Here is a 23309-nt window from a genome sequence, read left to right as displayed (position 1 = left end):
TAGTGTCCTAGAGGAAATACCCGTCAATTTGCAAACTATTTTTATAAGTGAGATGTAATGTATATGTAATATGAGCTTAATATCGATTTCTTTATAAAATGAGAAGTGCTGTATTTCTACTGAAGCCTCTCGGTTGAAACTTCTGGCTCTGAATGTTATGGTCAACTAATTACACAGTTGGAACTTTTGTAATTCGACTAGCGTTTGGAAAATAGGTGCATGTGAGATTTTGCAGTGACGCTATTATGAAAGAAATTTGGTATTTTTAATCGAACTACCAATTCAGATTTGATCGCTAAAGGTATTTCCATAGCCCCAAATTATCACTATTAGATTTGACTGGCGCGATAATAATGAGAGATATTCGCAAGGCAAACAACAACATGCACAACTGAGGTGCAGAAAAACTGAGGATCATTACCGCACATCATAAGGGACGATGGGAAGTGCTTTGTTACAGAACACTCTAATACCTTTTGTCCAGCCGCAGCTGACAATAAAGTGATGTCTCTGAACACAAAGCATAGGTTAGCTAATGTTGCACCGTTTCACAAGAAGGTGACATTGCTGCCTTCTATTTAGGATGCTCTTCCGCTCATGAAACATAAGTACGATCTTAATAACTACTCAATTATGCAACTGTAAGGAGAAGTGCATCAAATATATAGAAATTACGGAAGTTACAGAAATCCAGGTAGACCCCGTTGTGATTTCACCGATGGGATTAATCCTGTGAGACCTTCCATAAACCGCTGAAGGTACTGTATTTAAAAGCTGTACTATACGATGCAAAGTTGTCTTTATTTTTTAAAAACTACATCGACTAAGCGACAACCCCAACCATATCGGTATTCTTCCAATTCAAGATACTTGACTGTAAATTATAATGACTGTAGACTGATTTGACGAGTGAAAACCGGCTTCACCCCGTTCAAACCGTTTTTCGAATTTACTATAATTACATTTTCAAGCTTCAGAAGCGAAAAGCCTCCTCCCATTCAAGTACAATGGTCACTGTGAAGAGCAATATTTCATTCATTCATTCATTCATTCATTATTTTAGAACTATAGAGTAATTTTTGATACCCTAGCTTCAGGCGTTCTTTACTCCAATAACGATGTTTTGACAACTATGAAAATTTACCTTATTGTAGAATTTGGTAATTAAATCAATCATGTTAATCCTTTGAAAAGAATATAATTTGAGATTCTTGTTCAGAATTTGTTGTAAACTTCGCTGTAACAAATTCAAAGAAAATTTGCATGCAGATATCTGGGTGTTTTCTCATTCTGAAAGTCAAACCCTCTTAGCATTGATGTCAATCTTTGATATTGTTGTGTCCAGATAGCTGAGTAATTAGAGCACGAGGCTGTCGTACGGAAGATCACGATTCAAATCTCACTGGAGGCAATGGAATTTTTATCGTCATGTGACGTCGGATACCAGTCGACTCAGCTGTGAATGAGTCCCTGAGTCAAATCAGACTAATAATTTCGGGGAGTGCAATGCAGGCCACATTGCCTCCTACAGAGTACTATAATCCTGTAGTTTACAGTTACAGTCTTGAATGAATTGCTCAATCACACTTCAAGACCCTGTTCCAATTGTATTGTCGCGCCAACTTGACAATATTTGTTATTTAAACATTGAACTCATTTCTTGGAAAAATTGACCCCCAATATAATCATATTCGCATTTGGAGCCTCAGAAATTATCTAACATTAAGGCGGTAATCTGGTGTGAAGGCCGCTTTTTTTGGGTCTTTAGAAATTATTTGTGAAGAACTGAATAAAGATACAAATACGAACTTTTCACCATAGATTTATTAATATCTTGAGCGTGCATAGCTGAACGCATAGATATAGTAGATAGATAGATAGTTCTGAAAATTTCAAAGAATTTCGTTGAATTGATTTTGGGCTATGGTGGCAGCAAATTTTCAACATGCAATTTCGAGGAAAACGCATTTAAAAAGTAGAATGTGATTTTTAGCCATAAAATCTTAACTGACCATTAATCTGCTATACCTAGTCCATAAACCTTAGGTTTATTGAAGAAACACATGTACAGCCTTGGCTTCAATGCTTGTCCTTTTGGCGAAGTCATTCGAACGACATTCGGCCCGATAAATACGAGCTTTATTACGGCGATCGACATAAATCTGACACGTGACTTATCACGTGTTTAACACTATAATTTCCGAACGACTCCGGATATCAGAAAATCACTTTGCCCATATATTCTACACTATATATAGATAGAATTGATGCCAAAAAAAAAATCCGATTCCTCGGATCCGACACACGGGATGACCCCCTTAAATCAGTTTAGGGTCTCGATAAAACATGATGCATTGCTGGTTCTTGTCGGAAGCAAATGAGCTCAAATTGGAAACAAAATCAGTGGAAATACTACACTTATTGATTGACATACATCATGCCCGAAATTCATTTGACTGATAAAAATATTTTTCTAATTATGTAATGGGTACTGACAGTATTGGAATCTTAAAAGAAGTTAAGCTAACTTCTCAAACATTCGAAAATTTGTCCAACATTTGGGGAAGCATAGTTCTTACCGCTTTAATGCTAAGAACACAGATTCCGTATCCAGACTGATCGCTCTCTAAAGAAAGAGAGCTATGGCACTCACTAGCCTGAAAGACTACATTAGGCATCGTTTTTTGTGAGCAGTTCATTTACGGACCAAAAAATTCACAAAAAATGCCGGACTTGATAAATGTTGTTGTGTGAAGTCCAATCGTACGTTCAGATGCTTGCTATTTGTCGCAAACTCCAAATCTCCAACAAATATTCACCTTGATTCTGCGTATCAACATCGTCATCGTGTGCAAGTGTGCAAGTGTGTTGTCAACCGAATTGTTGGTTGACGCGAGATTGCACGTGTATAGACAAGTTGCGGCTGCCACAACTTAATCGACGCTGCAGGGAATACTCCAAAGTCAACTCCAAGTAGAAAAGGGAATGTCAGGTGCAAAAATCTCCAGACGCTCGGAGTTTTAGGTGAAAGGTTTTGTATTCATCTTATGTGAGCAACTCTCTATGCACGTTTTTCCATTCTTACAAAGCCTAGAATGCAAAATATATATCGGGTTTTTGTTCCCCAGCAAGTAGGGTCAACAATTTCGAACGCGATGTACTGGTGATTACTTAACGAGAAGCTTCCAGGACTCGCCATCCATCCACCGATGATGCCAGAGATTCTGCCGCAAAAGCGATGTCAGGAATGCTTCCTTCACAGCCTGGACACCAAAATTGGCGCGGATCCGGTGTTTAAAACTACGAGCCCGGTTCTCACCGCCATTTCTAGAATCCGTTTTCCTCTGCAGTCTGACTAAGGCATGCCCCATTCAAGGGCCCCGGCATTAAAATTACCGCCTACCAGGATCCACCCCTCCGTGCTCGAAACGGCATCCTCCAGAGCATAAAGCCGGCCTCGAAAGTCGGACACCGTTTTGTCCGGTGTCAGGTAAATGCTAAAAAACGTTATCCCTGAACACCGAATCCAGACAAAACCCATTCCCTCCGCCTTGGGTAAGAACAGGAAGTCGAATGTCGTCCCGAACCCAGATAGCGGCGACCCGTGATAAGTTGAGATGCCATGAGGTCAGGTCCCTGCTTCAGTATTGCTCGCTAATTGGCACTAAATCAGCATTTACTTGTGTTAGGAGCTGGTAGGCAGTTGCATTCCGGTGCATGTTAATTTGTTGAAAAGACTAATTAAATTAACCCCCAAACTTCATTAGTACATACATATATGTACATCCGCATGTTTGTCACCAGTAATTTATTTATTTATTTAAATAACAAACAAGTCGGAAAACCGGAAGCTCAGCGCTTCAGGTATCAAAGGTTTTGTGTATTTCCTTTATAAAGAGATTTGAGTGTGCATTTGTGTCATTAGCATGTCGCACGTAAAATATGCATATATTATGTGAAAATTTCCACTTTCAAGTAATATTTACATTCATAGTCTTGAATTTGCAGAGATGCGACAGTTTTGACCTAGTATAACTTTGTGAATAATAACGTGATTTTTTAGCAGGATCGTGCTCCATGCTGTTGCCTACATTACTGCATTTTGTGATTCTAGAGTGAACATAAGGGGGGTTTTTCTGTCAATTACTAAAAATTCTAGTAATGTACTATTATTAACTTTATTTTAACAGGTATCGAGATGAAGGGTGTTTCGGAGCCTAGGCACCATATAGTGGCAGTCCCCCTATTTTTTTCCAGATTTTTCGGTTAAGTAGTTTCTGGGTTCGTTAAAGAAATGACCACTTTCAACCCCCCGCACTCCTCACCTTTTCAATAAATGTCAAAACTATGACCGGCTTCGAAAAGTACTAATCGAGACCTTTAATTTGATACTCCACATGACTATATTTGATGAATAAAAAATTTACACCCCCCCCCCCCCCGCTTGCATGTATGGGGACCCCCCCCTTAAATTCAAGGTAAAAGGATGTAACTCACTATATGCGCAAGCGTTCACAGTTCCCACGTTTTTAACAAATTTGGTGCCAATCGCTATAACCGTCTCCGAGAAAAATGTGTGTGACGGATAGACAGACAGTAAACCGATTTTAATAAGGTTTTGTGTTTACACAAAATAAGTCGTTTTACACAAAACCTTAAAAACGTTAAAATCCACAGAGAACTCGAAATTGGAACTACCTCACCGTACAACATCCTACATTTTCCATGTGCAAAATAATGCACAAAACGGATATTCATTGGATATGTAAATTAAATTTAAAACAAATCGGAAAACCCGAGGCTAGACGATTGAGGAATGAAAGGTTTATTTGTTCTTATGTAAGTATATTTGAGTGCAGAACTATCCCGTTTGTGTGTAGCCCGTAATGTATACGTATATTTAGCACTACTCACTTTTATGTGATACTGATATTTCGTAATGTGACGAAAATCACTTTGGAAGAAATATGTATAACTTCAAGTTAAATCGTAGTAATGACAATTAGCCAAGACACCAAAATTGTAGAGCGAATATTTAGTTACGATAATTTCCAACAGATCACTGTAATGCCAGTGAGAAGAGCAAAGTAATTTTCTAGTAAAAAGTTTGCCTGCCCTTCTGGAATTTCCCCAAGGTATAAAAGGGCCGCAGATTCGCCCAAGCGAGGCAGTCAAGCCTCAAAAGTAGAATTGTAAATACGTTTCGAATTGTACCACTTGATGGAATTGTTCTATAATTAATTGTGCAGTATGGTTGAATAGTATATTGTACAATAAACACTTTTGTTGAACTTGTGGCGCAGCACACCGACCGTTTTTGAAAAAAGTGCGTGTGACAGGCAGACAGATGGATGACAGGCAGGCAGACGGATAGACAGGCGGACATTCAACTAATATTAATTTTAAAAATGGATTTACAATTGATTTACAACTTGAAATTCGAAATATATCGTTCATGACTCGCGAAACTGTAATCTTACAAAGCGCTGTCACCTCAATGAACGCATAAGACATGAAGTCAAAGGGTTTCCTTCGCTTTTCAGTTTCGTTTCAATTTAGCTCTTGTAATCGTTGTAAGTTTTTAAATTTTCCCACTTGTGCAGTTCCAATTCTATGACACCTGAATGTGTATCTGGTATTCAATTAGTAATTAATTTCTCAAAACTTATTCTGAGCCTAAAGGCGTTCTCACAAAATAAACTAGGCTAACCACACGTACGTACAAATATCATGGCTATATGAGTTTATATTAAATTAAACTCAACAACTTCCAGCATTTTCCCTTCGGGTATATTCACTCACATTTAAATGGAATCTAGGTTAAGGATACTGTCATTGTCCTTACTCCGATCACATCTGCCTGAAAATGTTAATTTCTCGAAACTGCTTAATGAGCTAATCAATTCAATACTGATAAAATTGGCGAATCGAGTCAGCAAAAACGGCTGATTGACAGCATTCCTTGTCTGTTGATTATTCTAATTGATGTCCCATTTGCATGGAAATGAAAGAGGCGACCCCGTTTTTCAACACTAAAGAAATTCTTAAATAAATCGCAGCTGGAGAAATTTCGGGCTGGAAATTTAATTACGGACCAGATAAGCCAGATATGAGATACATATTTCCACTGTAATGAATTTTTGAAGCGATTAAGCGCTGTCCGCAGTAAATTTATTTACGGCCTCCTACTCGGGGCCCATTGATAATAAATTTTCAAACAGAAAGGAAAATGACAGAAAGAGGAACTTAATTAAATTTAAATATGAATTGAATATTCATTGACTTCATTTTGAGTTCGCTATTAACTTTCTATGTTCGGAGCTCTTACGACAATCAGGGTTTGCGTATCGTGTCGTATCCTAAAGAAAACTATTAAGCGGAGGGATGCGTATTTAATTCAGTGGAGTTAAAGCAATTATGCTACCGACCCCAAATAAGATGGTAAAGTTGGTTAAATGCTTCTCAGAATAGCGGCATTTATGACCTAAATGTAGACATCCCTTTAATGTGTGTATTGAAATTTTATATTGGATATTTAACCGCAGCTGCTGTCGTACAATGCGTCTGCAAATAGTGATTTTCTGCTACTTCCACTTCAAGGACATTTGTCCTTGATTGAGTCATAGAATTAGCTAATGAGGAACTTTTAGAAAAATTCTTACGAAATTTGTTGAGCCCAAGCAAGAAAATATCCCTTCAGTAAATAACTAGATATCGAATTTTGTATTTGTAAAGATTTTGATAATTCAAATCTCAGGCAGTGAACTTCAGAAGCTAATTAAGGTTTTGTGTGAAACAAAACCTTATTAGAATGGTGACGGTGTCTGTCTGTCCGTCTGTCCGTCTGTCTGTCTGTCTGTCTGTCTGTCTGTCTGTCTGTCTGTCTGTCACACCCGATTTATTCGGAAACGGCTGGACCGATTGTCACGAAAATTGGTGAGAGTATGTAATCTGGTGATCCCTTTACATGCAGTAAGTGGCGCCATCTTGGGTTAAGCTTAAGAGGGGGCTCCCCATACATGTGAATGGAGGGTGCAAATTTTTTTTTCACAGAATGTAGCCATGTGGGGTATCAAATGAAAGGTCTCAATTAGTACTTTTTGAAACTGGTGCAATATTTGATATTGGGTGAAACATGGAGGAGTGAGCGCTCAAAATATGACCCCCAAAAAGTGTAACAGGTCTCGTTCTCAGAACCTCTCCAACCGAAAAATCTGGAAAAAATCACAGTGGTGCATCTCTACGAAATCTAGGCCTCAAAATATATCCGGTTCCGATATCTGCACAAATAAAGTTAATAATAGTATATTTCCACATTTTAGAAATTTACCCGGCACCCCCCCTTATGTTCATCCCAGAAATACAAAATTTGGCACGAGTGTAATGAAGAATATAATGCATAGTTTGGTCAAGTTTGAAGAAAATCCAACTATTATTAACAAAGTTATTGGGGGTGAAACTTTACAATTTTTTGTGAATTTCGTGCACTCTACAACCCGCATGACGTCATCATGACATATCAATTCGTCAATACCACAACGAAATGAATTCTTATGAATTGGGTCGCAGACAATTATTTTGTTTTAGTTTTTTAGTTATTTGTCAACCAGACATGTGTGTATGTAGGTATATAATATTGCGTGCTAATGAACTTTGCGGGTAGTGCCTAATTCAGATAGATATAAGACGTAAATCGGAATTATGGGTACGATAAATTTAGATACGTGCATATATGTGTACAGCAGGTAATAGGCAGTTTGTTTGTTTAGGGTGAGCGTGATATCTATGGCTCTAATATGTACGTATGTCTCGTAGTTTGGAAAAATATGAAGGATTATGTTGGATTTGTAGCTATATACGGACAGAGAAATGTGCGTCTCTTACATAAGATGAACACAAAACCTTTATACCCGAAGCGCGAGCTTCCGGTATTCCGACTTGTTTCGACCTTGTTTTTTTATTGACTTTAGAGACAAGATGAAGTTACTGTGCAAGTTTAGAAAGAGGAGTATAGGCACATTTTCGAATGTTTTAAGTGGTATTCAACCGAAAACACTGAAAAGATACAATGCGATGTGAAATCTCGATACTAAAAGACGTTCGATTTTGAAATTTTCTTAAAAAAACTATAATATTATATTATAGAAAATTCCTTGAAAACTCTCCTAAAGTTACAGTACAAGCGCAAAACTTCAGTAACACAACTTATGACATGTCTAAACACTGGCGAGCAATCGTATTATTGCTAACAAAGCGATAGTGAATGAAATTAGGCCTTGTCTTCTGAATTTGAATTTGTTAGATCTTAGAACATCACAATGTCGCCAGTGTCATTTTAAAGTCGGTACCCTGAAATACACTTTCGCTACTTGGAAACTACCACACATTTTCGCTGAAACCACAATTAAATGAACTTTTATTTGGTATACACTTCCATAATTCCTAAAATACTGCACCAAATATCATCACCTAACATTAGCGGCATCTGGAAATTAGATCGATGGATAAGAGGCGTCATCTAAGTTAGGTGTTTTTTGCGAATACTTAAAGGGGAAGCTTGTTATTTACAACTTTCTCGCTTTTTCTTTAGATTTAGATTAAATTCATTATATAAGAAAGGAAACTACAACGTTTTGCGCAAATCCCGCTATTGTTAACAAACTTTTGGTATATAAATCAAAGTTGCATTTTTCATTTGCTAAAGTAAGTAAGTCACCTTTGGTTTTAGCTTTATTAGTAGTGGCTATTATCGGATGAGAGCCTTTTAATTGTTGAGCGAATACGCCGCCTGCAGTATATAGTTCATAAGAGAGATGTTACTATGGCAATTTGGCGGCAGCCTCGTAACCGTAAATGGTTACGTATGTAGAGTATCTGTCCATTGAATTATGAACGCCTAGAAAATATGCAAAGTTACAATTTTGAGCAGCCATAAAAACCGATGTTTTCAATACAGGTTACCAAAAGATGCTTTATTATTAGAGCGGTATACGTGTATTACGAGTACTTTTTAAGTCCAATAGCTCTTCACATTTAGTACTTCGCAACCCCTCCCATTTTCGATTGCATCTTTTATGGGGTCAGGTATACAATGACAAATAATTGTTTTTAAAACATAGTGCATTTTCTTGCAATTTCAACCATTGATGATTTAGAAACACCATTTAACTTGAATGTTCTTTTCTACTTTGATATGGCCTTTCTTACCCATTTGCTGTTAATTCACCATTGTTATAAGACTGACGTTCATATGCAAAATACAGACTTCACACCTGACAGTTAACTAATTATAATAATAATAATCGTTGGCGCAACAATCCATATTGGATTAGGGCCTTGAAGTGTGTTAGAGTACTTCATTCAAGAACGTAACGGTACACTAAAGTACACTGTAGGAGGTAATGTGGTCATCATTGCGCTCGCCCGAAATTTTTCGGTTGGGTAGTTTCTGAGAATGGGTCTGTTAGATAAATCCTCCCACTCCCCGTCTTTCTAACAAATCTCAAAACTAAGAGCGGCTTCGAAAAGTACTAATCGAGACCTTTCATTTGATATCCAACATGACCATATTCGGTGTAAAAAAATTTTACACCTTCCTTCTGCATGGATGGGGACCCCCTAAATTTCAACGCAGAAGGATATAACTCACTGCATGTCTGGGCGTTCACAGTTCCCATCTTCCCACCAAATTTCGTGTCAACCGGAATAGCCGTTTCTACGAAAAGTGAATGTGACGGGCAGACAGACAGACAGACAGACAGACCGACAGACAGGCAGACAGACAGACAGACAGACAGACAGACCGACAGACAGGCAGACACCGAACCCTGTGAGGAGTGGCCAGATCTCCCATCAGGCGCGACCCCAGCTGGCGGATAGGGGCATACCTATTGATGTGTAAATATGTGTTCATGCACTTTTCTTTTTTGATTGTGCATGGGCTAGAGTTTGCTCATCTCTGGTGCGCGGACCAAAATGGCTATGGGAAGGATACCCAGAACATAAAACCACCATGGAAGACGAGAGAAGGAGGAAACTTACGGTGCGGGGGCTCGGAACCCCAGTACCGGCGGCTTTTGGGAGTGAGCAAGCGGGCTCCCGGTCGTCGATATCCCTCGACCGCAGTGCCTCGGTGGTGGACAACTTGGCCACCTTGGCATATAATGCTACAAGTGATTTGGATCTGGAGAAGGAAGTATTCAAGCGAAGTACGACTTTACCGAGAACACCAATAACAAGACCAAACAAAGAGGAACTAAAAGCAGCTTTTTGGACAACAAAAACCGTGACAACACCCACCGCACATGTTCAAGATGCTCGACAGCAGGAGGTGCTCCAGGAACAAGGAAGAGATCCATTCAAAAGAAGCTCATCAACTTTGAGATCTCCACCAATGCCAAAGACGATGAAGGATAAAGTACACGCCAAAAGTGAAGGACCATATAAAAGGAGTAACCCTGCCGGGACTTATAGGGAGCAGAGTCCCGATCCGGAGGAATTACCCTTCACCCAGCTTGGGGCAAAAATAGTTGAGCTGTCCGAGTTTATCAAGGACAAGCACAACGTGCACCAAGCCATAAAGAATATGGTGAGGGCTATTAGAGTTCTCTATAATAGATCACAGATGGAGGAAAGGAATAATAAGAACACGCCGAACCCCGCTGTGCCAACAGTATCACAAGCGACCCAAGTGACGCCTAACCGTACTACCATCGAATCCCAGCGAAATAAGCGAGTACGTGAAAAAGAGGGGGATCCTTTAAGTAATCAGCAGGCGCCTAAGAGAAAAAAAGGCGGACAGGACATCCGGAAAACCAACACCAACAAGTCAGAAGGAGGAAACCGTACAGCGAATCTAGGAAACTCGACCAGCGTTGCGAAGCCTAAGACCAGCGAAAACGATGGATGGACTAAAGTTACCAACAAAAAAGCGGAACGAAAGGCAAAAGTGCGAACTCGTCCAGATGTAATTGTTATCTCCAGTAAGGGCAATCTGTCCTACGCGGAGATACTCAAAAAGGTCAAAGCGGATCCCGACCTAAAAAATCTGAGCGGAAATGTAAACCGAATCCGAAGAACCCAGAAAGGGGATCTCATGTTCGCGCTGAAAAGATCCAGCGTGGGCAAAACTGATGACTTTCGCACTCAAGTGAAAAACTCACTTGGGGAGAATGCCGCAGTGCGTGCCCAAAAACATGAGATCTACCTTCAATGTAAGGATCTCGATGAAGTAACATCGAAAGAAGAAATTTGTATTGCTCTGAAGGAGCAATTCAAGTTGAAAGACCTCACCGAGGAGTCTATTGTGGGCTTACGAAAAGCCTATGGTGGTACTCAAACAGCCACAATACGAGTACCAGCGGAGACAGCACAGATGTTATTGGCTGCCGGAAGGGTTCGAATTGGATGGGTTGTCTGCCGTTTAAGGGAACAAATTTCACTGAAGAGGTGCTTTAAATGCCTCATGTTTGGACACTTCGCGAAGGCATGCACCAGCAGCATTGATCGATCCGATCGATGCAGAAGGTGTGGGGAGAAAGGCCATATTGCCAGAGAGTGCAATAGGGACCCCAAGTGCCTATTGTGCGGAGTAAAAGAGGGACAGGATAACCGGCATATTGCCGGGAGTGGTAAATGTCCAGAATTTAGGAAGGCGCTCACTGCAATGAGAAAATGAGGTTTATTCAAATAAACCTGAATCATTGCAGGATCGCTCAGGATTTACTTGAGCAGGCCACGTTCGAATCTGAGATGGAAATCGCCATCATAAGCGAACCGTATAGACACCGTCACGGTGGCATATGGGTCAAAGATTCGGCTGGTGGAGCGGCGATATGGGCTTGCGGTCGACAGGCCATACAATGTACTGCAAGTCAGGCAGGCAGTGGCTTCGTGTGGGCGAAAATAAGTGGTGTATATGTATACAGCTGCTACGCCCCGCCAAGTTTGACACTGTCTGAATTCGAGCAAATGCTTGATAATCTTGTTCTCGACGCGAAGGGACGAAGTCCAAAGGTGATTGCTGGTGATTTCAATGCTTGGGCCCTAGAGTGGGGTAGTAGGGAATCAAATGCTAGGGGGCGCAGTTTATTAGAAGCTTTTGCGCAGATGGACATAGTTTAGGCTAACGAAGGTGGTGTAAACACCTTCCAGAAAGGGGGATCAGGCTCGGTTGTAGACCTGACCTTTGTCAGCCCTTCGCTGGCGCGTGGTATGTCCTGGTGCGTCAGCGAACGCTACACCCACAGCGATCACCAGGCAGTTTTCTTTGAGACATGTGTCGAACCTCAGGGCAAAGAGCTATCATGCCCGAAACCGAAAAAGATTTCAGGCTGGTCTGCAAAATCTTTGGATGAGCAGAGCTTCTTAGAGGTGTGGTTGGATCAACCTGATATAGTAGGCGCCTCTACGGAAAGAGCTGTCCATCTGGCTCAATGCATCGCCAAAGCATGTGACGCGTCCATGCCTACGAGGTGCGCATTCCCCCGTAGAAGACCAAACTACTGGTGGAATGATGAACTGACCGGCCTTCGATCAGCCTGCCACCGAGCGAGAAGAGCGGCTCAGAGGGCGGTAGGTAGAGTCGATCAAGGGCAGAAAGAGTGCGCCTACAAGGCAGCCCGCAAAACCCTCAAGCTCGCCATCCAGCGAAGCAAGAGGAAATGCTTTAGGGAGCTCTGCTCAGAAGCGGACGTAAATCCGTGGGGGAGAGCTTATGGAATCGTGATGGGACGATTTAGAGGCCGTTCGTCTCCGCAGATCACGTGCCCCGCCCTCTTGTTGAAAATCATCCAGGGGTTATTCCCCCAGCAAGAGGAGAACACCGACACATTCCAACCACCTCTGAATGTGACGGCAATCCCGCCAGTCACCAGAGACGAGCTCCTGGAGATCTGCGGCAGAATAGGAGACAATAAAGCACCGGGTCTGGACGGAGTACCGAATAAGGCCCTTAAGCTTGCCGTGAAATCCAGGCCGGACATGTTTGCTGAGTTGTTCGAAGCGTGCATGTCCGAGGAAATATTTCCAGCGGTATGGAAGCGGCAGAAGTTGGTGCTTCTGCCTAAGCCTGGTAAACCACCAGGTGAACCATCCTCATACCGACCCATATGTCTTTTGGACACGGTGGGGAAAATGCTAGAGCGGGTAATCTATAATAGATTACTCCCAGTAGTTGAGAGCCAAGGCGGCCTTTCAGATCGGCAGTATGGATTCCGTAAAGCCAGATCAACCATTGATGCCATCAAATTGGTTACTGGCTTGGCCGAAGATGCAATCCACGGAAAGGGTAGTACCAGCAAATATTGCGTGGTAGTAACCCTGGACGTGAAAAATGCATTCAATTCGGCCAATTGGAATCTAATCCGGAAATCCCTAGCGAAGGTTGGTATTCCCGCCTACCTCGCCGCAATTGTCGATAGTTATTTAACTGAAAGGAGGCTCTGGTACGACACTGATGACGGACCGCAGGAGTACGTCGTTTCCGCGTGTGTCCCACGGGGCCCCGTATTGGGCCCACTACTGTGGAACATCATGTACAACGATGTACTTAATCTTCCCCTTCCGGAGGAAGCCACAGTGGTGGGTTACGCTGACGACATTGCACTGGTTGTTGTCGCAAAACATCTCGAAGATGCTGAGTTATACTCAAGCGAGGCAATCAGTGCTGTCAAATGCTGGTTGGAGAGCTCTGGTCTGACGCTTGCGGGGGAAAAAACGGAAGCGGTCCTCATCACGAAGCGCCGGAAGAGAAATTACGCCTGTGTTAGAGTCGGGAATCATATCATCACTTCCAAGCCGGCCATCAAATACTTGGGGGTGGTGATAGACAGGAAGGTCAGCTATAAGCAACACGTACAGTATGTTTGTGATAAATCATCCACTGTCAGTATGGCCCTGGCGAGGATGATGCCGAACGTGGGAGGGCCACGGCATACCTCTAGGTTGCTTATAGCCAGGGTGGTGACCTCAATCATGCTCTATGCGACCCCAGTTTGGAGCGAGGCGTTGCGGATGTCAGTTAACACTAGCAAACTGAATGCAGTCTACAGGAGGACAGCTCTGAGGGTATGCTCTGCCTTCAGGACTGTCTCAGATGATGCAGCATTCGTCATCTCTGGAATGATGCCCATTGACATCTTGGCAGATGAGATGGCGAATATATACCATGCGAAGTCAATCTCTCTCTTATTGCAGACGAAGAAGGCTGAGAGGGAGAGATCCATAAATAGATGGCAAGAGCGGTGGGAACGCTCGGGAAAGGGTCGGTGGACTCACAGGCTCATTCCTGCCATCAAGGAGTGGTTGGAGAGACGACACGGTGAGATTAATTATAATCTCACCCAGTTTCTCACGGGACATGGAGGATATCTCCAATACCTTCACAGGTTTAAATTGGAGACCTGACCCGACTGTCCAAATTGCGATGGAGTCCCAGAGGACCCAGAGCATGTATTCTTCCACTGTCCGAGATTTGTGGAAGAAAGGAGGAACCTAGAGGAGACTCTAGGAGAGGTGCTGGTACCAGAAAATCTGGTGCCGAAAATGCTAGCACATCAAGAGAATTGGGATGCGGTCAACTCCACGATCGCATCAATTCAAGATAAATTGCGAAAGGCAGAGGAAAGGAGAAAAACGCGGTCACGTGCGCCGCGTATAGAAGAAATGGGATTAAGCTAGAGTGAGCTGACTCCGCCCCGTGATGTAATACCTTATGGTGGTTCCGCGGGGCAGGGAGGGAGTCGGGGGTGGTTTTAGTGGGTAAAAATCCCACACGCTGGTGCGTCCAGACCAGTGTCTTTTGAAGATTTCCACCTCCTCAAAAAAAAAAAAAAGGCAGACACCGAACCGATTTGAATAAGGTTTTGTTTTGCAAACAAAACCTTGAAAACACAAAAATATGAAGGTTTTGTGTATTTCTCATATAAGAATATTTGAGTGGGCTTTTGTTCCATTTGTGGTTAGTAACGTTTATGTATTTTGTTTGTCAAACCATTCACCATCAAAGAATGCAAGAAACTTGGAGAAAAGTGACAATCTGGACCTATCATAATTCTCTTAGCAATAGTGCGATTTCCACCAAACGTGACAGGAACATGCTCTATAGTATAACCTATAATACTGCAGGACAATACGCTGTAGAAATTTCAAAGCAAAATTCGCAGTCGTTTGGATTTTATAGGGGAAGAAGCCAGCAATTAAGAGGTACAGGTTCAGGGTCTACCGACCCGAAGACGATCGTTTTATGTCTTTACGAAATCTGGTAGCGTTATTGAAATAGTATATTTTTAAATACGGCGTCAGTTCCAAATACAAGTACATTTGCATTTGTTTTAAATGTATTTTGTTCGCAATTAAAAGTGATAAATGTCTTCATATCCGAAAGGGGATTTTTCAAGCAATTTTTTCTGAAACGTGTTTTCTCAAAACGATGCCTGCGAAATTTTTGATTATTTCCAACTGCGTTGCGTCATAATCTTAGAAAATAAGTTAGTGACATTAGTGACAGAAACAAATATCCGCGATGTATATGCACTGATCGTGGAAAAATTACGAGAGATGCATCTTCGATGGTATGATCATGTAATTCGCACTAAACCGAATTCACTTGCCAAATTGGTCTGAACATCTAAGTTGACAGAAAACGACCAAAAGGTCGATCGAGTGGTAATTTGAAAACCTCGCGAGTGCACCCAGATCAGGCATTTGACAGAGCAAAATAGCGCAACCGATCAGAACGAGCCAATCCCGCTTGTAAGCGGGGCAAATGCTAAAGGAAAAAAAAAATAGTCACTGGTGAATTAAATGGCGAAGTATATTATCAGAACCGAGGGAATATAAAACCTTGGGCAGTAATTTTTTGGAGCCCAACTTACAGGGGCGATGGACAGGTGAAGGGTACAAATCTTTTTTTCCAGGATATTACGCTCGATTTACTACAAAACGTGCCACTTAACAGAATGAGCAAGATTTAATTTCCCCACTTTGATGGGTTACATCTTTTCTTAACCAAAAATACTATTAATGGTGGAGACACCGTTATGGACTGCTTCCTCCAAATCGTCCCATTTAAATCCATTTTCTGGGAGAGTATTTAAAAGAAATTGTTTATAAGGACACCCCTTAGTCCCTTAGAAAGAGTTCTTCCTAAAATAAGTAATGCTGCTTCAAAGATATCATCCAGAACCAGAACCAATACGTATTTTCAAAAAGGCTCTCTTATTGTTTAACAGAAGAGGATGGTCCCTTTGAACGTAAAAAAAAGAATATAACATCTTCTAATTTTCATTCATCAAAGTGACCGTTATGTCATTTTATCCGTTAAAAATAAATTTCTTTTTTATTTTAGGAAATTCATTTTTTTAAGGTTTTGTGAAACATGGGGTATCAGATGAAAGGATTCGATTAGTACTCTTCGAAACTGATCTTATTTCTGATATTGGGTGAAAAATATGCCTCAAAATAGACCTTATATATTGCTATGTTTCAGAAATTTATCCGAAAACAGTCAAGTTCATCCTAAAAGTACGAAATTTTGGAATCTATTTAGGTGGTAATATACGGCATAATTAGCAAAAGTTTCTACACAATCTAACTATTAAAGTTACAGAAGGTCAAAGTTTAGTATTTCGCGACAATTTTTTGTACTCGACGTGACGTGCATAACATCATCATCAGTGATCAGTGAAGCTCTTGCAACTTCTTAAATCCTGCAAGTAAGGGTTAGCTCTATTGGCGTCTTCTTGGTGGGCCTTTAGCGAGAGCTGACCGCAAGGGAAATCAGGTAGGATCTAAGAGAGTGAGTTAACTTCTATTGTACTCTTTTGATCGCCCTCTCTGATCTCAACACTTGATTCTTCTTCTACTTAGTATATTATTAAGTATTGCCCCAAACCCTCCTTTTTTCGGGCCTAAGGACAGGCATATCATGCAAGTAACATGGTGGAGTTTTGTGATTTATAGTTAATTCGATTATGCAGTCTTTCAGTTCCATTTAAAAAGTTGAGTCGCGCAAGAAACTTTCAAAATCCCTCCTAAGTGCAAAGTCAGCCCCGATAATGCATTTATACTTTTTCTCCATCATTTGCGCCAGATTTTCTCATCATCATCAACGGCGCAACAACCGGTATCCGGTCTAGGCCTGCCTTAATAAGGAACTCCAGACATCCCGATTTTGCGCCGAGATCCACCAATTCGATATCCCTAAAAGCTGTCTGGCATCCTGGCCTACGCCATTGCTCCATCTTAAGCAGGGACTGCCCCGTCTTCTTTTACTACCATAGATATTGCCCTTATAGACTTTCCGGGGTGGATCATCCTCATACATACGGATTAAGTGACCCGCCCACCTATTGAACTGGATTTTATTCACAACTGGATAGTCATGGTATCCGCTCATAGATATCGACACTGTGTAGGCTACGGAATCGTCCATCCTCATGTAAGGGGCCAAGAATTCTTCGAAGGATTCTTCTTTCGAACGCGGCCAAGAGTTCGCAATTTTTCTCGCTAAGAACCCAAGTTTCCAAGGAATATATGAGGACTGGCAAGATCATAGTCTTGTACAATAAGAGCTTTGACCCTATGGTGAGACGTTTCGACCGGGACAGTCCTTGTAAGCTGAAATAGGCTCTGATGGCTGACAACAACCGTGCGCGCCTTCGTCACCGTAGCTGTTATCGGTTGTAATTTTCGACCCTAGATAGGAGAAATTATCAACGGTCTCAAAGTTGTATTCTCCTGTCTTTATTTTTTCCGTTTGATCAGTGCGGTTTGATGTTGTTGGTTGGTTGTTTTTCGGTGCTGACGTTGCCACCATATATTTTGTCTTGCCTTTACTGATGTGCAGCCCAAGACCTCGTGCCGCCAGTTTGTACGTCTCGGGTGGTTCTTATCATCATGTCGATATCGTCAGCATAGGCCAGTAGTTGGGTGGACTTGGAGAGGATCGTACCTCTTGCATTTACCTCAGCATCACGGAACACTTTCTCGAGGGCCAGGTTAAAGAGGGCGCATGGTAGCACATCCCCTTGTCGTAGACCGTTGTTGATGTCGAATGGTCTTGAGAGTGATCCTGCTGCTTTTATCTGGCCTCGCACATTGGTCAGGGTCAGCCTAGTCAGTTTTATTAATTTCGTCGGGATACCGAATTCTTTCATGGCCGTGTACAGTTTTACCCTGGCTATGTTATCATAGACAGCTTTAAAGTCGACGAACAGATGGTGCAACTGTTGTCCATATTCCAACAGTTTTTCCATCGTTTAACACACATAGAAAATCTGATCTGTTGCTGATTTGAATGGAGTGAAGCCTCTTTGATATGAGCGAATGATGTTCTGTTCGTATGGGGCTATCCGGCCTCAGTAACGTGATACCTCTCTAATTGTTGCACTGTGTGATATCTCCCTTTTTATGTATGAGACAAATAATGCTTTGTTGCCAATCGTCAGGCATTGATTCGCTGTCCCATACCTTGAGCACAAGTTGATGAGCCACTTGGTGTAACTGGTCGTCTCCATATTTAACCAATTCGGCTGTAATTCGATCGGCTCCTGGCGACTTATGATTTTTTAGCCGATGAATTGCACGGACAGTTTCTCCTATATTTGGTGGTTTCAGTATTTGTCCGTCGTCTTCAGTTGGCGGGACCTCCAACTCGCCGATGTTCTGGTTCTTCAGTAGCTCATCAAAGTACTCAACCCATGGCTCCAACATGCCCTAACCAAATGTTACATATGTTTGGATTATGGGCACACATTTGCAAACTGTCGGGGACCTGACAGAAGGGCAACATGCCGTAAATGCGGTCAGGCAGGCCATAAGGCAAACAGCTGCAATGAAAAGGAAAGCTGCGTCCTATGCAGGGACCGTGGCGCGACTGATGAGAGCATTGTGCACACTGCGGGATCGGGGCGGTGTCCAGTTTTCAGAGCAGAACTGGAAAGAGCGAGATGCGGTCAACATGATTCGCATCCTACAAATCAATATGCACCGGAGTGTAACCGCTCACGAGTGCTAGCGCAGTTCGCTGCGGAGACCAAAGCTGATTTAGTACTCATCATTGAGCAGTACCGAAACAAGGGCCCAGTTTCATGGCACCCAGACATATCAGGTACCGCTGCCATCTGGGTTCGGGACGGCACCCTCCTTAGGGTTCTTGCCCAAGGCCGAGGGGACGGCTTTGTCTGGATTCGGTGTTCAGGGATAAGGTTTTTTAGTGTCTACCTTACGCCGAACGAGACGATGCCGGACTTTCGTCGGAGGCTTGAGGCTTCGGAGGAGGCATGTACCATAATGATGGAGTACAAATCAGCCAAAAGGAGACTCCGCAGCACAATAAACAAGAGCAAAGCTCGCTGCTGGCAAGATCTGGTCGACGAGGTGAATGGGGATCCGTGGGGACTCGGTTACAAACTGGTAACCCGAAAAATCGGGGCGCTGCGGAAACCCTGTTCACTTAAGGCCGAGCAGATGGACCGCATTGTGAGGGCACTCTTTCCTGCACACCCCGTATGTGATGACGACGTCGGCGCGGAGAGCGCAGAGAACTGCCCACTTTTCTCTGTAAAAGAGTTGGAACAGGCAGTCCTCTCTATGAAAAACAAGAAGGCGCCAGTATTCCTGCAGAGGTGTACAAACTGGTATTCCAACACCGGCCAGACCTATTGCTGGGCGCATTCAACGCTTATCTGAAAGAGGGCATTTTCCCTGCTTGTTGGAAAGTTGCGAGCCTTGCGCTGATCCCTAAAGGGAAAGGCGATCCCGAACTGCCGTCTTCATACCGCCCACTATGTATACTTGATACTGCTGGGAAAGTGCTCGAAAAGCTCATCAGAAGTAGACTCGCTGAAGCGATACGAGCTGCCGGAGATTTATCTCCCCGGCAGTTTGGTTTTAGGGCAGGGAGATCGACAATTGATGCTGTCATGAAGGTCGTGGATGCCGTTCCGCGAGCAGAGGCACATAGCCGCCGAACTCGGCGGGTGGTGCTCCTCGCAACGCGTGATGACAGAAACGCCTTCAATTCCGTAAGATGGAAAGACATTCTAGGCACACTATACAATACCTTCAACGTGCCGAACTATCTCTTACGGATTTTGAGGGACTATCTGAGGAACCGCTCCCTGCTCTATGAAACACTAGACGGTCAAATGTGGATGGAGGTCACGTCGGGGGTAGCACAGAGATCCATCCTAGGGCCGGACCTCTGGAACGCTACCTATGACAGTCTGCTTAAACTCGACATGCCAGAAGCCGGCTATGCAGATGGTGTCGCAGCGGTTGTTGCTGGACGCACTGTCGAACAGGCGCAAAGCAGACTCGGCATAGTGATGCGACGGGTAAGCGGATGGATTACTACTCATGGTTTTAACCTTGCACTGGAAAAAACCGAAGTAGTCATCCTGACTAAAAAGAGAATTCCGACTCTGCATCCCATATCGTTCGGCGAGTCCATAACCGAGTCAAAATCAGCGGTACAGTACCTCGGGTTGACTCTTGACTCAAAGATGAGCTTTTCTGAGCAAATCAAAGCAGCAGCGAACGAGGCTGCGGCTGGAGTTTCGGCGTTAAGTAGGTTAATGGCAAACATTGGGGGTCCTACGTCTAGTAGGCGACGTCTCCTGATGAGCTCAACGCAGTCTGCCTTGCTCTACGGTGCAGAGGTATGGGCTGGCGCTCTTAACAAGGAGGTATATCGTAGACGCCTCGCGCAAGTGCAGAGACGGGGAGCTTTACGGGTGGCGTCTGCGTACCGCACAGTCTCTGAACCGGCCGTGATGGTGATCGTGGGAGTTATCCCTGTTGCCCTTCTTGCTAGGGAGCGTCAGGCCACATACAAGCGCAAGGGAGCTGAGCCAAGGGAGGTGGTTGCTCGCGAAGAACGGCAACACACTCTAGACGAGTGGCAGCTCTCTTGGCGAAATGAAAGTAGAGGCAGATGGACTGCGCGGCTCATCGGCAACTTAGGTGCGTGGCTGAATCGGAAGCATGGTGAGACTGACTATTTCCTTACGCATTGGGCATGGACATTTTCAGTCTTACCTGCACAAGATTGGAAAGGCGCGTTCTCCGGATTGTGTGTTTTGCAATGGAGTTGTGGACGATGCCCACCACACTTTTTTTTCTTGTGGAAGGTGGGATGGGGTTCGTCAGCAGCTCTATTTAAACACAGGGGATCTCTCTCCAGACAACATTGTTGAAGAGATGCTGAGGACTGCTGACAGCTAGAACCGTGTTGCCCATTACGTTCGGGCCCTTCTCGTTGCTAAGAATATAGAACTCGACCGGTGGAGGAGCCGGATGGCAGGGGTTCCTTGAACTGACAGTTCCCTGCCTCCTCTCCCCTCCCGTTGGTGAAAGGAATTCCCTGATTTGAAGGCTCCGCAAGGCGGGAGAGTTCGGGGGCTGGCCCGAAGTAATGTGACAAACGGCTCCAGGCTAGCTCTCTGACGATGGGGAGGTGTTTAGTTGGTAGTCCGACGACGTACCGAATCGGGAGTCCAACACTGTGTGCGTAAATGCATTCACCTACCCTACCCGAAAAAAAAAACATGCCCATTCTGTCGGAAATCAAATTTCCATCGAGGTGTATAAGGCTTCATCCTGCTGACTTGTTGGTAAAACTTTCGCGCCTGATGCGGTTGCTCCCTGTACTTTTCTAGTTCGCAGACTTATTGGTTCTCCCAGGCTTCCTCTTTCCGTCTATGAAGTCGCTTCTCTGCTCGACGGAGTTCGTGATAAGTCTCTGCGCGTGCCCGCGTTCTTTGAGAATGCACACTTTACTCGGTATGTGGCATTCTTCCGTTCCGTTGCTAGCTTACATTCATCGTCAAACCAGCCGTTCCGACTCCTTTTCGGCTGGGGCCAAGTATGTGTGTGGCCGTATCCATGATAACGTTCTACAGGTGGTTGTGAAGATCATTTGTATATGCTTCATCTCCACGCCCTCTCTTGACTGCGGTTATTGCGCATTTCCCTCTTATACGTGTCGCGGAGGGTTGTGTTGTGGATGGCTTCACTGTCAGCTCTCACCTGATTATCAGAGGGGATTGTAGATGCTGTTGTTATTCGAGCTCGGAGCACCATGCCAACGAGATAGTGATCCGAGTCTATATTGGCCCCCCTATATGTTCTGACATTCATCAAGGCTGAGAGGTGGCGGCGTTCGATCAACACGTGGTCAATTTGGTTGAAAGTGGTCCGGTCTGGAGAGGCCCACGTATGTTTGTCGACCGCTTTCCGCGCAAACCAGGTACTTCCAACAACCATTTCATGTGACCCTGCTAATTGAATAGTCCGCAGTCCGTTATCATTTGTATTTTCGTGTAAGCTATGGAAGCCAACGTATCGCCTGAATACGGGCTCCTTCCCTACTTGGCTTCCCCAAGTATGATTTTGATATCATCCCTGAGACAGGCTTCGAGGGTTCGTTCTACTGCCTCGTAGAAGGTATCCTTCTCCGACTCTGCAGTCCCCTCTGTAGGGGCATGAACGTTAATGAGACTTATATTTCTAAACTTGCCTCGCAAGCGCAGAGTGCGTAGCCGTTCGCATATGTTTTCAAAGTCGATAACTGCAGGTTTCATTTTTTGGCCACTATAATATATGGTGTAACTCCTCTGCTCCACGAAACCGGTCCCTGTCCAAGGCATCTCCTGTAACGCTGTTACATCAGCCCTCTATTGGGACAGGGTATCGGCTAGCTACTCATCGGCTAGCTGCTCATCGGCTTCATCTCTGTACAGGGAGCGCATGTTCCATGAGAAAATGCGTAAATCGTTATTCCGTTGTCGTTGCCGGGTTCGTCGTTGTATAATCCGTCCAATCCGAGGCTCCTGTTGTGGCTTGGTAATAAGTTGCTTTCCGTGTAGGGTTGTCAGCCCTACCCAACCCCCAACCTGGAGGACCGGTTGGCACAATTTGTCCCGTTTTTAGTCACGAGAGACTCGCCTTCATCCTTCTCCATCTGCACCTTTTCGTTAAGAGAGAGCTCCCAGCAGTCACCACGTAGAGGTGGAGATACGGTTTGGTAGTGGAGCTGTTGGTGTTGGTTCGGCAGCCATTTCCCAGGTTTTATGCTCCATAGGGAGCATATTATGCAAGTAACATGATGGAGTTTTGTTATTTATGTTTAATTTGATTATGCAGTCTTTTAGTTCCATTCAAAAAGTTGAGACGCACAAGAAACTTTCAAAATCCCTCCTAAGTGCAAAGTCAACCCCAACAATGCATTCATACTTTTTCTCCATCATTTGCGCTAGATTTTCTGCATAATCATAGTTTAACTGTCTCTAAATTCGTTTCTCTGA

The 23309-nt window shown here is 43.5% G+C and overlaps 1 protein-coding gene across 1 annotated transcript in view; it reads right to left on the bottom strand.

Annotated features, from left to right (window-relative positions):
- Nucleotides 1-23309, bottom strand: part of LOC119648612 — a 472256-nt gene that overhangs the window by 16203 nt on the left and 432744 nt on the right. The window lies entirely within an intron of this gene.

Source organism: Hermetia illucens, chromosome 2, assembly GCF_905115235.1.
Source record: "Hermetia illucens chromosome 2, iHerIll2.2.curated.20191125, whole genome shotgun sequence".
Taxonomy (NCBI): Eukaryota; Metazoa; Arthropoda; class Insecta; order Diptera; family Stratiomyidae; genus Hermetia; species Hermetia illucens.
Note: the sequence above shows the minus strand (reverse complement) of the source record. Positions and strands in the feature narration are given on the sequence as shown.